Raw genomic sequence first — 16,819 nt, forward strand, 5'->3', positions numbered from 1 at the left:
TTAATCCCAGAATTTACGAGCTCGATGTTGCATCAGCTCTTTGGCGCGGGTCCTGGAAATTATTCGAGGATCGAGCTGGACCGACCTGGAATGATCTACGGTCTGTTTATATTTCTCGTGATTGCGATAGAAAGCCGGGGGGTGGGAGAAAGTCGGTGGCATTATGGGCAGGTGTCGAACCTCGGGGCCCTATTTTCCATCGAGGTGAACAGATTATGAAGACGTTATAACCGCGGGCCAAATGCACACGTACACGTACGCGTCGCACCTGTATGGGGGCCGTTTTCCCATACGCCCTCGCTTCGGCTGTTTCCAGGGCGTGACTCTGAAAACCACCAGGACCCCAAACAGGCCTTTCGCCGTGTAAGAGGAGAACGAAGCAGCAAGGGGACCGAGGAGAGCCAGGCGGGATAGGAGAGACGAGATCCTCTCTCTCTATATAGACTCGTATAGTCTCCGTGCGGAGACCGAGTCTACCTGACTTATGGGGGCCCAACATTCGGCATTATTTATGGCCGGGAGAAGGCCCGAATGCTCCCAAAAAGAACTCCTCACGGTCTGTTCCACGTCCCTCTCTTTTCCCCGGTCGCCTCGTCTCGTTCTCTCTTCTGCTGTTCGAGTCGCAGCCTCGCTGGAACCTCGATTGCTAGCTACGGCGTTTTGTTGAAATGCGGAGTCGAGGACGCTCGCCGTGACGAATCCGTCAATGGCGACGCTTCCGTCATTTCGAGCGGATCCAGCTTGCGAAACTGTTCCGAGGACTGACCGTTCGACCGTCCTTGCGACGAGCATCTACCTTTAGGGCCGAGATCTCGATTCTGGATCTACGGAGATCTGGAAATATTATTCCTAGTATTGCTGGAGAATTTCGGTTTTCTGTATTTTATTTGTTTAACCGTTCAGTGTATGAATTCTTGGGGAGATAGTTTTGTTGTCAAATTTTCAAGTATTCATTGTTAATCTTCGTCAAAATAGTTTCTCCCTCGTTCCTCCAGTTTGTGCACTTATCAATTTGTACATTGTCCTATTTGTGTAAGATAATACTCCCTTTATTTTGGAGACGATGTACATCTATTGTAGACATCATTAAACTGCTGATTTTAAATAATTCTAACAGAAATTAGATGGTAAAACTAAAGGCATCTGCAAACTCTAGCCATCATACTGTGGTATAACCACAAGTTACACGTCTGCACTGTTCTGACAGTGTCCTACTTACTAGTCGAAGCAATATCCACCGTTTCTACTTTTTGTAACCAATAATAAGAATAAATTCTGCAGCTGCAAAGCGTAAATCCACTTTACTCATTATTAACAACTGAAAGCAAACTGACTCTCAGATGTCAATCTTATAGTTACCACGAATAGAATCCTTAAAAACGAAATGAGAGATTTCCCAGATTGTGTTACTTCTGTTACTGTCACTGATCGCGAACGCGTAACAATGAAAGGTGACAAATACGTCACCGTCGTTTGTTTCATTCAGTGATCAGGAACAAATAATTCTATAAAGGGATCCTCGTTCTCGCTTCAACATGGAAAAAAAAGCTTCACGATAACGTTCATTGGAACACGATTGTTTGTTTCAGCGCAAACACATCGAGCCGTTACCACCGCGAAGACCGCCGTCCATCAGCTTTTGTTTCAACTTGCAGCTATTGCAGTTTGCTTCATTGTTGGCGCGCGGTTGTCGCTGGATTATCATCGGGCCCGGCCGATCGGTTTCCATTTATCATACCGACACAATGACGATCGCGTGTCCCAATCAGTGTTCGGACGAGAACACAACGCCGGATAATTCCCGACGCGGCCTGTCGTTTAACGCTGATTCAATATCTGCGGGACGAAGCAGCGTCGAATGTAAATTGCGGGACCCGGCGAAGAATCTGCAGACGCATCCAGCGACACCCGTCCCATACCCGTCCTCCACCAATCTCCTATCCTCCTCGGCACCCGGCGCGCTCCGCCGCGGACTCTCGTCATCGCGATCGGAATTCATCATCGGAGCTCTCTGGCCATCGATCCAGACGATCGCCGGCACAATTATTGCCCGCGTCTCGTCACCGTTCGTCTTCGCGATAAAAGCGGCACCCGCTTTATCGTTGCGATCTGAACAAACGCTCCCCTCTGCTCCGCGAGCCCGAGCCGAGGCCGAGCCGAGCCGGGTGACACGGTGACGCGCCACCTGGGGCGCGTTTTCTCGCGCGTAGGCGCGAACAATGTTAACGAGAGGGACTCGCGGTGAAAAAATTTACGCGGGCCCCGCGGCGATCCTTCACCGGACCTGGCAAATTAATTTCGCCACGCTTCTCGTTTCCGCGAGCGGCTCGCCGCGGAGGCGGGGTCTTTCTCCACGCGAACCTCGTGGAAACTGAGAGGACGTTGGCTTGCGAGTGCCGAGAGTTGAACATCAGTCGTTAAGATCCGTGCTTGGTCAATGTGTTACAATCGGACTATGGGCTTCATGCATTCGTGACAACAAGGAGTAGTCGTCGTTTAAATCAGCAAACAACTTTTACGAATGTCAATGTATTAACTTATTGAAATCGTTCCGAGAAAGAGCAAATTTTTATTTTATTCCACTCTCTTGCAATTAAGGCAAGCAATTAATATATCACATAAGTACTGCAGTGTAGTGATATCTCTTTTTAATATGTTCCATATTCGCAGTAATATAAATGACAAAATGTCAGATTTCCATTTTCTTGCAACTCGCTCAAATGAATGGATGGACTGAATGTGTCATATTTTCTGTTGTTAAATAGTGATTTTTTCATCTCTCATAATAGCATTAGTGAATATTTTATAGCCTAATAATATGGTTAAAACGGTTTGCAGACAAAGATTCATGGAATTAATAAGAATATTTTCCTTGCATAACTAGATTATGCATGAAAGACGTAAATAATGGGGAAAACGAGCACCTAATCAAATTATATGTTTGCCATTACTGAAGTAAGGTATACAGTCTCGATGTCGCCCGTATGATGACTTTCTCGAAAACGAATTATAAAAGTTAAACGTTTAGCATCCCGAAGTTGACAGACCATGATCTACACGCGGAAGGGTTCGCGGCGTCATCGAGACATCATCATAACATCGCGTTATCAAGAAAAACGCAAATTGATAAATAAGAAGCAAGGGTACAGTGGATCCAGGGACCATTCCACCGTCGGATTTCGACGGACGCGTCTATATCGAGGTGGGCCCAACTGGGTGAGTGGGTGACTGACTCTGGCATTGTCGTTCGGCAAGATATACGACTCTCCGTTCCCAGAAACAGTTTATATTCCGGCCGGAGGATGAGGCCCCGGAGATCGTTATATGTCTACCTGACCCAAAAGATCCTGGTCGCCCGTTCGGAAGCGCTCATTTTTGGGATTCTGCGTGGAAGCCACTCGGTCAGGGACGCCCGCCCTCCCCGGATACCTTCCCGATCAATTTCGAGAACTTACACCTCCCCGACGCGAACGACTCCGCCTGCCCTGGAATTTATAGCGTTCCACGATTCGACGGGACGCTTCGCGGGTTATTATTCTACGAACGACAGGACCCCCTTTATTTTTCTTGACGCGGTGCCGTGGGCCCCGGTGCCGGCTTGGACGAAAATACGAAACGGATCTTTGTCAGCTTGAAGCTTGTTAAAACTAAACGCTACTCTTTTACAAGATATACGTTGCGATACGCGTTATCGAGAACAGTTCATAGTTGTAGGGTTGAAGACTTTGATAAAACGTTTTGGGACGAACCGAGAGTAATGCGTTTTAATTAATTCAACACTCGTGGAAATCGTGAAGATTGAAATATTTTCAGAAATCATGAGTATTGAGGAATAGGACAAGATATGGATCTAGGTTATTTCTGCGAGATAGATAAAAAAAGAAAAAGTTTTCCAGTGATTTAGGACTGAACAGAAAGTAACTTCTGACCGTCCACTTTTCGAGGTGTTGTTTTGCATTTTTGTAATTGTATATTTGTATATTTTTCACAATTATCTTATAAAGGAGAATAATTTCTATAATTTATTCTATTCGTCAATCGAGGATTAAGACACATAGTGTCACTTCCTACGATTTTCATTGGCAAAACTATCGGGTGAGTTTGTATTTCTAGTCGCCTCTTTAATACTCACTTTTCTGTTTTTCAGTGCAAACCATTTTATACAATCAGTTTTATAAGGTGTTTGAAGTATTTAAAAATATTCTTACGCTATTTTTATTTTACCTATATTACTGGAAAATGAAATACATTTTTATTTTACTTCTGTCTCTGATCACCGATTTAGTACACTCATATTCCATACGGAATTCGTCATTCTATTAATACAAATAACTAGAATTTGAACGACCAAACATTTTGTGTATCGACAGTGAATATCAAAGTAGACAATGCAGAATACATAGTAATTTCTCACTTCGTCTTAGAACATTTCAAACACCGAACGCTTTGAAATGCAATATCGATAAAATAAATTTCCACGCCCGGATTTTACGTATCCCTAATTTCCCTGAACTTCTTAAGAAAAAGAAGGATTCGTAAAGAAGGAGCCGGAGCGTTTAACAGCGACAAAACGATAAATTCGCAGGATATGGGCGCAGGTGTCGGAGACACACTGCAGGATGATCGTTGTCCCAGCATCAGGAATGACTGGTCGAACTTCCTGGCATTTTATCTGGTGGTAAGTATCTTGTCGTTTGGCATTAGTGTACCAGCCAGTCAGCCGGTGACAGATTCTTATCTGGATCGGAGGAGACACGCCGTCTCACCGGTGCTCGTTCCCGGTCACACCTATCCCCATGGATCCATGGATCGCGTTACTCCCCCGGATGCCTTCTCTCGATTCTGCTCTTTTTCTCGCCCCCTTTTACACGGTGGCCGGGGGCTCACGGGAATCCGTGTGACAGGTAGTCGAACGGTAGATCGGAATTCATGTTTCTAAATCACGGTTGTTCCCGTTCGATGCCAATTAGCATCCCTTTAAATCGAAGATAAGCGCCGTGAATAAATTCTTAACACCGATAATCTGCTTCGCCGTTCATGCTTCATCTCCATCGATTCGAAAAGCAGAACTTCCTCCCTCCACAATTTCTATCGTATTTCTAACTACAAGAAACCAAAATGATCTCGTTTTATCAGAGAAATGATTAACTCCTTCCCGTATTTTAGCGAGTCAGACTCGCGATGAAGATTTTTGCCCAAACATGAATATCGCGAGTCAAACTCGCGAACAGTTACTTGGGCCAAACATAAACATCGCGAGTCAGACTCGCGATCAGATACTTGGGCGAAACATAAACATCGCGAGTCTGAGTCGCGAACACATACTTGGGCCAAACGTAAACAGACTGATTTTTTGCCCGTTACGCTCGTGACTGAATGTTAGTTCCTCTCAGTACCTCGGAACAGTTAGTCACGATTCTTATCGTTGCTGTTACGAAACAGTTCAATTATTAAAAGTTAAGAAACCTCTTCAAAATGCAAGGTACAAAAGTGTATAGTGAAGGCCGTGATAACGAATCTTCTGATAGTGACGTGTTTATGCCAGTTGCAAAGCGAATAAGGCATCTATAAACGTAAATAAATATCTATAAACGTAAAAGCATTAGATTTTACTTCCTCAACTCCAGTATCGCGTAAAATTGACTATATCACAGGCATTGCGGGCATCTACATTTCGGATCGTATTGCGACTGTTTACAAACATCAGTCAGGTCTGTTTAGCGCGCGTTGATGCAGACCGCGCGGGTCCGAGTTTCGTCGAGCTAAATGGCACGGGAAGGGGTTAAGGACGAAGAAGTGTTAACCAACGAAGCTATGTAAGAAATTTTACAAGGAAGAATTACGAGTGTATTAAATTAATTGACGTATACTTTAGCCTTAATTTCGTCAGTATTATGGTAATTAGAGGAGCATCATTTTTCTATTCTGGACGATCAAGGATGCATAAAATGAATGCATGAAATCCGCAGATCTCTTTGGCAAATGCGAGAGGATGTTGAAGTGTGCGTTGGCGAGCCGAGTCCGCCATTAATTAACGTTTCAACGCGTCGGAAGAATCTAGATCCCCGACAATGGCCCGCTAATCAGAGTTAAGGGCTCGTGGATCCCCCGTGAGGCGACAGAAACGATCGATCCAGCCGGCCTAAGAAATTAGACGAGTTCCTGGGTAATTACCGCGTCGAAGTACCCGGGGGATTCGATTACAATTAAATCGAACAAGCCCTCGGCCACATTGTAGCGTTACGTGCGCCCCCGGCCTTGGTCGCAATGATTCGTACGAATCGGGGGAGTGAAGAGAAGATCAAGAATACGATCGGCGAAGATCTTAATGACCGGTGAGAGGCAATCGTACCTCGGATGTTCCGCGAGAGAGAAAAGGGGGGAGCGAGAAAGAGAAAGAGGGAGAGATAGATAGAGAGAGAGAGAGAGAGAGAGGGAGCAAGAGTGAAAGAGAGGGAGAGGGAGAGAAAGGGAGAGAGAGCCGGCAGCAGACCGTTTTGAATGGAATAATTAGATGATTATCTTTTATTTATCCGCGGCTTTGATCAGCCGCCCGTCCGGCATAAAGGGACGCCATTTGCAATTATCCGAGGGAAGAGGAAGCGTATCGTTCACTGGAATGATACCTCTATTATAATCAAGCCACCCATTGCGCGTTAGGTTCTTTCCTGCCCCTCCAACCCTTCGCGGAGCCACCGAGGATCCTCTGTTTCAGAAATCGTTCCTGCGTCTCCATCCTCTAGCCATTCAAATCAGAAATAGTATAGTAAAAACATATGTTTTGATAGTAGGGGAAGTCCGATTCTGCATGCTAGTCTTTTGCTAGATAATCGAAACGTCCTATTAGAAAGAAGTTCAATTTTCAGAAGATAAAAATCACAGCACGTTAAAACTGTTCGAAAGTAAAAGACTCTTGCAAATGTGTACTCGGTGGCGTTTGAAATATTTTGTAACTTCTGCCAAGTTTCACGCTAATTCGTTCCTCAGTCATTGTGTATCTGCAGATGCTGTCAAATCGGTCGATATTAGTAAAACTCTTCGTATGTCGAATTAGTTGTTCATTGACGCCTTGTCATATCAATACCATCACTAAATAACTTTTTAAAACCGTTTATCCAACAAAAATATAGCGTTAAGTCAAGGCTCTTCGTACGATTGAAAGTAGAACGTATTAATCTGGCATGAAGCAGCATTAGCAATCGATAACAAGATCGAACCAAAGCCAGTTCGACGTTAAGCAACTTCAACAGTTTCCACAATACTCTTAAGTCAGAGAAGGCCAGAAATTTTCGGAACGCCTCTGCCAACAATATTTGCGTTTCTGCCCAAAAGCTCGGTCCATCAGAGAAGTGCGGCAACAAAGCGATCAATGTGGCCAGGAAAAATCGTTGGGGTGGTCAAACCAGGTTCCAAGCACAGTGGCGAGACTTCCATTCGGCGAACGTCTTTCTACGGAACGTCTAAATCACGGAACGACGCGATGGGGCCACGTTCTCCGTTGGCTGTGAATCGCGAGGGTCCATTATGCGGCTGTTAGGACGAGAAATTGAACAGCTTTCGGCGTAATTTTGCTGGAACCCCCAACGTGGTCCCAAACGCGTAGACAAGATCGAGGAACTGGCGTGCCGGGTCACAAATAAGTGGCTGGGCCGTGCGATGTCCTGCGAAAAGCCCGAGTCACCGAGTGAAAATGGTGGAAAACGTTTGCCGAAAACAGCCGAGGCCAAAACACGGCGTCATGTGTCGTCTGTGAAAAGAGGTGCGGAGACACACTGGGCGAGGGACCCACCCGCCAGGTAAGGGGCCCGATCTGTGAAAGAGGCGAGCCCCGATCATTGTCCGGCCGAGAACTTCGACCAGCCCTCCGCGGATCGAAAGAAACGAAGCCACCCATGATGCTGGCCAACAATGATCTCCACGGAGTCATCCGACACCGCCGTGGAATCACCGTTAATGGCCCGTGCAAAAGAGGACGATCCCATTGTCGATTTATTGCGAGGAAGCACCGAGACTGCTCACTCCGAACAGACACGCGTGAGACCTGCTCCTACGCTTCTTCTGGTTTGGTCGAACGGCTTTCCTAGGATAGAATGACAGCGATCCAGCGGATCGTCGGTTCGAGATGTCTTTCGCGATGACGTCTGTGTTCGGGGTGCGTTGGGACCGTGACTCGTCATTGCGAGGTGAACGCCGCCAACATTTGTTAATGAAATCTTGTGCAACCACCCTTAATTTAATTTTACTTTTGGATATAGGATTGTAATTGTTCATTTAGCCAAGAGATTACAGCTGTCCTCTGAAGTAAATGTGTCTCGCAATCTAAGAGGATTTCCTTGAGATAATTTCAAGTATATAAATCGAGACTAAAAAGCTCTTAGATATGTAAAATTATTCTGCAGCATACAAGCAAGAGTTCCCTGAAACATGGAGATGTTTTCCTTAAAGTCAGGTATTAGTGGAATATCGAGAAACATCTCACCAGTTAAGGCTAACATATCTCTCGAAGCTTGCCACTTGGATTAAAAAATTTTTAAGAAACCACTTAGGACTACAATTTTTATTTTTAATCTTTCTGAAAATCAATCTTATTTGTACAGTATATGTATACAGCTTCGAAGTAGGTCTTTCGAAATCCGTGTATCTTTACAGGAAATTAGGAAAACAGGCTTTCTATGCACACATCTATAATCGTGGAAGAAGTCTGTACAATCGAAGATACGAAGATCGTGATTCGAAATACGGAAGATTAATGAAAAACTAATAGCAGACGCAGTTAGGAATTTCTAATGAAAAATGACAAGAGGAGATTGTGTTCAGCAGTTGGGCGAGTCTCGTTATAATTAACAGAGCAGAATTACCGAAGAATTCCGCACGACACCGCCACGGAGTCGAAAGATCGCGATTACACGGCGGAGCGTCTGCGAAGCAACGTCCGCAGACTCGATAGCAGATAAAATATCGCTCGGTCGACACTTATCGATGTAATGAGGCCGAGATACCGCGCGGTTAAACCGAAGCAGAAGCGCGCTGGGGAATAATGCCATTAAATCGCAGCATGAATATCTACGTAATTACGAGCGGACAAGCGGCGTAACAGCAATCGTTGGAAAATAAACTTATTCGACCACGGGGAATCCATCAACGGGCCGACGGAACCTTCTGCCGCGCACCAACAAATCTTCTCGTCTCACTGCGCCTATTTTCCACTCGTTTGTCACCGCACCTTTCTAGATACTGAGGATCTTAAATCAAGTCTAAAGACATCTGTAAAACGCATTTGCCACTGTTAAGTAATCCTTTTTGCGATGAAAGTTCTCAATTCCTGCTAAAAAAGTATTTTCCTCTATTTAGGTGAAGGCTATTTTCACAACAAGCATTTTCATATTTTTCTGTAATGATTCCTTGACTTGTTTCATTTTACGTACTTTGTAGAGTGATGTTACGATGTGATCACTCTCAAATTTTGACAGGCCATTGTTCATTAATTTTTTTATTATCGCACTCGTCTATTTTTGGTAAGAATATATGTTTCTCTTTTTAAGAGAAGTCTGAGAAACATTTTACTATTGAACAATCTGATGTATTTATTCAGAAAATATCTTCTATACGTCTTTGAATAATGTCTGCGGGACGCAGGCTAGAAATTAATTAATCTTAATAGCAAGCGGTTATTGTCAAGTTCACCTAAAAGAAAATAGCATAGCGATTCTTAACACATTGGACGATCCAAGGATCAATAGTCAATAAATCTTGTTAAAAATTACTTTAGGTTGTCATCCTCGCCACGTGGAAAATCATTACCTTTCAGTGACCGTTTTTCCGAAAAAATTGCGGTCGGTCGGTCCGTCGCAGCTAAGGGTTGACGAGTCATAGGTTATGTCGAGGTCAACAATTCGAAAAGTGAAACTATGCGGTAACCGTGGAGCAAGAGAACGTGGCAGGAGACGGTCGAAAAAAATGCGCAAGAAGAAGGACACTTTCGCGGGCAGCATTTTCATTCCCCGAGGCAAGAAACGAGCTGGGCGCGAGACCATAAATCACGCAAAGGGAAATCCAACGAAACCACTACTGGCTATAAAAGTTTATGGTGTTTGGCCCTTACGGCCGCCAGCGGAGGACTGTGCGAGCTATGCCGTATATCTCGGCGGAAGTGAAACTCTCTCTCCCGGCCGTGTCGTGGCCTTTTGCGGACAGAAGACGAAGGGAGGTCAATGGGGACCCGCCCGGCCTCGGAGGAGGGCAAAACTGGGGCCCCTTCGATCAGTGTTTCAACAGTATTGGTCGTCCGCATTGTTCCGGACAGGCAGTGACTTCTTGCACGTTTGCCCGCTGGAAAACGAGGGAAAAGGGGAAATCGTGATATACAACTTATTACGAGCCCGTGATTTACAGTCCGGTCCAGGGGCCGAGAGATCTGTGTCATGGTGCAGCCTCCTCATATTCCAGATTTGAAGACTATTTGCAGAAAACGCGGTAAGTGCCATAAAATTATGGCATCCTTGTTTGCAAGCGTCAACGATTCTATGCGGCGCATGTACCGACAAAATGAATAATAGTGTTTAATCTGGCTTTACGACACTTCGGTTACGCAAATATTCCGCCTTGGCGCCTTTGCAAGGATATTAAATATTTTTAAAGTAGGAACAATGAATGTGAAATAAAGCGCCGGAAGGGATAGAAACGGTGGCGGGAAGTCAAATTCAATAAAGATCGGAGCGGTTAAGCGAAGCTCCATGGGAGCTGATGGCAAAAAAAGCCGTGCGAAAGAAGCTCCTTTGGAGAGAAAAAATGGTAGCCGTCGCCGTTGCGCCGGTAGAAAATGTTTCTCGGTAGAACAGACGAAGAATGGAAAAGCGCAAGCTGCAGAATCGCGTTACTTTTTTTTTCGACAGACCGGACGTAAATTACTCCCGATAAGGAAGAAATTTACGTTCCCGGAGGAAAAAAAAGAGGGCTTGCCGCGTGTTGCCGGCGATTTACGGCGAGTGTTGTGCACGTGAAGAATTTACGTCGAACGTGCGTGCCTGCGTCCACGTGTACAATTATTTCCCCCCGTGATGCATTGACGTGAGTCACGTACACTTAACCGGACATTGCACAGTCTCCTTTTTTTTCCTTCCTCTTCGCGATATAGCGCTATTACGATTTTTCTCCGCCCCGGACAATCCTCCATCAGACGCTTCCAACCCAATCGGAGTCGTAAATCGTATGGTGCAATAGCCAATTCATAATCAACATTAGAACTACCTTTCATGATAACGTAATATTCCATCATCGGCATCTATCTTTGACTTTGATACATTTTAGATAGTTCACTTCGTGGCAGTGCTTTTACGCAGATCTTTGATAAACACTGTGGCGCAATCGCTGTTCCATGATCAACAGTAGATCTACTTTTCAACTTTTAGATTCTTTATTTGGTGAAAATTCTTTTGCGTATATTTTTCGTATACAGTATTATTCCATAATGGACACTAGACATATTTTCAACTATGACAGATTTCACATAATTTATTTTGTAAAGATTTCTTCCAGATTATTTTATAATCAATGCTAAGTGTAAACTTTAAATTTGATACATTTAAGGTACTTTATTCTGTGCGGTGCTTTTACACAGATTTTACATAAACATTACGGTGCAATAGCTATTTTATGGTCAACACTAGATCGATCCCTCACTTCGACAGATTTCGGATACTTTATTTTGTGGCAGTGCAATTACGCAGATGTTTTATGATCACGGTCGAGAAATAGCTATTCCATAATTTATACTAGATGTATCTTCAACTTTTCTCATTAGAGATACTTTATTCCGTGAAAGTGCTTTCATGCGAATGCTTGATAAACGCACCCTCGTGTTTGTGATAAGACATTGCTAGATTGCGGATTTTTATGCATGAACGGCATGCATATATCCACCTTCACATGAAAGGAAACGTTCATAAAAACAAAATATGTCATGGTTTTTTTATCTTTTTAACACGGAAAATTTTGCAGCCAATCAAAACTTTTGTACATCAAATATGAAACAGAAAATACATAAAAATGTATTTCCTCTTTCAACAAACGTAGATCCATATTTTACAAAAGTCATTATATCACAGGACAGATTTCTAATTTCTAAAGTGTTTAAGAATAAATTTACAAAATTCGAACCGTAGAGAGACTTTTCGTAAAAGCTTGATGAAGATTTCAATGAAACAACTTTACTACGTTTAGTTCAACTACTTCGTCGTATTGACTGTTGGCCAACATTTTTAAATATCACTGATGTGAAATATAGTTCTGAAAAGTCGGGATTGTCCCGAGCGGGGAGCAAAAATTTCAATTTCACGGTGGTCGTCCATCATTAAAGGGTTCCACTCGACGGCGCACCGTCATCGAGGAATCGTTACCTCGGCCGAAATCGATTTTCCACCGACACCTTTGTGCGTCCGCGAGCCAATGGTCGGCGCCTGATCACGCCCCCGCTCGATTTTCGTCGGGATTTTGTCGCGTTCGCGGGGTCAGAAACCCCGTATCAAGCTTCTCGATCCCCTCGATCGGCCGGCGACCGCACGCGATCGCGATCGCGCGATTTGTACCAGCGGAATCGCGTGTAAATCTCAATGCTCTGTTTGCGGTTCGTCGGAGCTCGGGCTCGCGCACGCGACGATACGGGCCTGGAGATTAATAACGTTCTCCAGGGAAGTTTACCACCTTCCATGGAACCCGCGATGGCTTTGGTATTTCAATTATTCAGGACCGGAGATAAACTTCGCGGACGGTCGAACGTGGACGAAATTTTTGTCGCGAGACGCGTCGAACAAGATACACAAACGATTTCCTACTAAAAAGTTCGTAGAGACAGATATATTTTGATTTTACGAATGAAATGTTCACAATGCAATGTATGAAATGTTGGAGGTAGTGAAATAGAGTGTGAACTTCATACATTTGGAAGGAAAATGGATAAATTCTATTTAGAACAGCGAAAAGATTATGCAAACAGTTATCGACGAAAGTGGAATTTGACATTTTTGTAAATATAAGTCTTATTAAATTAAAAGTATATATTGTAGCGAAAAATTGCAAAATAGTTTCAATTAAAGCATACAATATAATAGATATAATAAAATTAATATTTTCGTTACACAATACAAATTTTTATCCTATGTTAAGGTTTAACATTACACCTGTGGAACATGTTTCTTAACTTTCGACGGCACGTCATATTAAATAGTAAAATCAGGAATAGGTAAACTAGTCAGTAGACTAGTGCGAATTTATATGCAAAATTAAAGTCGTCTATATTAGTTGCAAGACACAGAAGTTACATGGACAATTTTTCCCTCGTTTAATTACTTTATTCAGTTGAAAGTAATACAACAGTGTCTTTCAATCCTTTAGATATTTTCACCGTCTTGCATTTATTCCACTCATTTTGTCACGAAAGCATAAAATCCGCAGTCTATTGATTACAACTTTCAGCTTAATCTTCAGTGAACAGCGCGACCGAAGAATAAATATCCCAAGAAATCGTAATCGTGTTTCATTTTACGATCGCTTTACACAGCGCCGTCTTAACAATTACAGTTCCAGGCTACAAAGAAAATACTTTATAGTCCTCTCAAGCCTATTGCCCAAGAATCTAGCATAAGTGTCTAAAATACCTTTCGGATTGACTACGATCGACCCCGATAAGATCAAACCAAGTACAACGCGAAGCTCGACGTCCGACGTCACCGACGAAAATAATACCGAAATTTATGCGACGTTCGCTTAAAACGCCGATGACATCGTCTCACGAGATTGAAACGCGTTTACATGCACGCATAACTGCGTACACCCCTCGTACTCGCATACTCGTCGTCGCGGCGAGCGCTATCATAAAGCACACGGAAGTCCCGTGGGGGGTGATTGGTGACCTTGTTACTTTCAGACACGATCGTACGAAGATAATCCAGGGATCGTCGATCGGGGAAAAGATCGCGTCGTGTCCGCGAATCGAGGCGTGTCCGATCGGTACGAACCGTTCATCGATCACGGGGGTTGTAATGGACGTTTGGAACGGAACCTGGCGAAAATATCCCGTGCCGTGGCGATTTCGGCCGCGATCCACTCGATTCATTCCCAATTTTGAACGAGAGGTATAGGAAATCGTGTGCCGAACGAAGTTTCAATTCGCAGTTCAATTGTGTGCGGAATCATCAGCGATTCTCCTCGAAGCATTGGATATAGGACCCTTGGTTTGGGAAGAATGGTTTCGAAGTTTTCACAGCGATTTATAGATATGTTTTATCTATATTGTTTAAATTGAATATTATTATTTAAATAAGTGTAAGGTGTCTTGTGTGCGGTATCAACAGATTTTCGATGTTCATACCATCGAATTTAGTACTGAAAGTACTATGAATTACGAATTTATGGAAACTAATTCTTTATTAATAGTCCAACAAAAACGGGTTTATAGAAATATAAAATTCATGGTTGAAGAACCTTTTTAATCCTTTTAATTGGTGCAATGATTTTCAATCTAATATGCTGAACTCGTGGCAGACATCAAATAAAAGTTACAAAAAGCTGTGTTAATCTATCTAATTATAGATAAACGATACCTTGTACTTCGTTCTTAGCTAACGTATAAAATAATACGAAAGAGAAAAATAAGTTTTGACTAATTGTAAGAAATGGAATAGAAATACAATGATGAAGTTACTCATGTCTTAGTCCTAGCGTGCCAGTTAAAGATTTAAGAACCATGTCACCCAGCACTGTGTTGAAATGGGTAACCGCAAAAAAGGGACAGTTTATCTTTTTCCCCGTCCGGTCTGTCCGTTGCGACATCTTAAGTGCATTTCACACCATCACTTTCCCTAGCTGCTACTGTGGTAGACAAGATCGCAAGTTCTTTAAGTCTCCAACAAATTGAACTGACTAGTTTAGATGGGTTTCATTTCATCGAAATCTAAACGAATACATTACCGAAATAAAACCGCATTTGACTAGATCAGAATCATAATTTCGAAAATGTTGACTTGTAATATGTACATGAATAAATGTTAAACACGAATATCAAATGTTCCGGACGAATGATCCTCGCATTAGTTAATAGGATGTGGGATATAATAAGTTTTAATGGCCAGTTTTTCGAAAGAAATTGGACATCTAGGAAAACGGGCTTATAAAGTAAAGCTTTGAACAGACTGAAACAGCTTTTGTTATCCTAATCGATGCTCCTACAGCTGAGATCGCAGTTCCAACCAAAACGTACCCTCGGAGCGGCGAGCTCCGAAAATCGAGGTGGCGGCCGGTCGTCTAGCCGAAACAAATGGCGTCCGGATGTAGAATCGAGTTCGCGATCGTTCCACCGGCACCAAAATAACCGCCAGCATCACCACTAGCAACAACAGCATCACCGGGCACACCGGTACCTAGGGTATCATCGGTAAGGGCAGCATCGGCGCGGTGCGGCGCGGCGCGGCGCGTCGTTGCACCGGCTAAATCATTAGACGCTCGAAAGCACGCGCCCCCCGCGGTTTCGAGCATTAGTTCATCTGTCTCTGGTTCGCCTCGCAGCCGTCCTCCTTCCCGACGGAGGCTCCTTCACCGGGTCCTCCCGCCGTCTCCACCGTCCTCCGTCTCCGTCTGGTCCGTTCTCCGGGCCCTTTTCTTATCCTCCTGTTCGCATCGCCGGGTTTCGGCCGGTGCCTCGCGCTTAATATATGAATCCCACGCATCGAACCCCGTGGCACCGCGGGGTACACCGAACGACATGTGTTCCTCTCCTCTTGCTTTCTTCTGTCTCGCCGTTCCTCCCTCCCTCTCTCTCTCTCTCTCTCTCTCGCTCGCTTCCTGCCGCGACCCTCTTTCATCCTTCTATCATCCCTCCGCGCCCTCCTACAGCTGTTCCACGGCGTCGTTCTCGCGAGCGTCTTTTTGAAAATTGGCGCCTCGCCGAACCCTTCCAGGTTGAACCCTTTCGACCACGGGACTCCGTGGCCCTAATCTGTACGAGCAGCATCGCTCCGTACGTGTTTCCCTAATAGTAAATGATCATTGACTGCTCCAAATATTATATCTAATTAGCGGTTTTATTATTATATTTTGTCTGGTAACACTAGCACTACTTGTAATAAAATAAATTTAAATTATTGTCAGTTAATGTAAGTATAATGGGTATATATAGGAGCGCGTCGAGAATGTGTCGACCGCGTAGGAGTTCAATCGCGAGTTTGCTGCTCTACAAATTGGTAGACACGAGCGGTATTGCGGTGGACGCTGTACAAAACTTTGTTGCTCTACAAAACGGTTTCTCTAAATTGGTTATTACCTGTAACTGATGTTGCCGATCGTATATGAGGTGATACGAATGATAAGTTCATCACTTGTCTCCAGGTGGTTGCACAACATCACCACCAAATCAATGAAGATAGACTCCTTTTTGATTTTTTTTTTATATACAGTTCCTGCTTTTCAGAAGAGCTTCTTTATTTAAGCACAAACTACAGTAGCATCTAATCGTAACATTTTTACAAAGCAATATACATTTGTTGCATTTAGAGCTCGATAGTCCTAGCGTTAATCTTTCTTAAGGAAATTCAACATATTTTTGCTTTAACACGTCCGTCGCCGGCAATTAGACACTAAAATCCCCACATAATTAAAGCAATTTAATTAATTGAGATAAAACTAAAAAGTTCACATTTATCATAGGGGATGACATTAGAACTCTTTCGCATTCGAAAAATCATAGTCGAATTCATTTTGCTGGAATATATTGCAATAAAAATAAATTTTCAAAATTGGTCAGAAATTAAAGTCACCCAGATATTTTATC

The sequence above is a fragment of the Augochlora pura genome, chromosome 6 (genome assembly GCF_028453695.1).
Source record: "Augochlora pura isolate Apur16 chromosome 6, APUR_v2.2.1, whole genome shotgun sequence".
NCBI lineage: Eukaryota > Metazoa > Arthropoda > Insecta > Hymenoptera > Halictidae > Augochlora > Augochlora pura.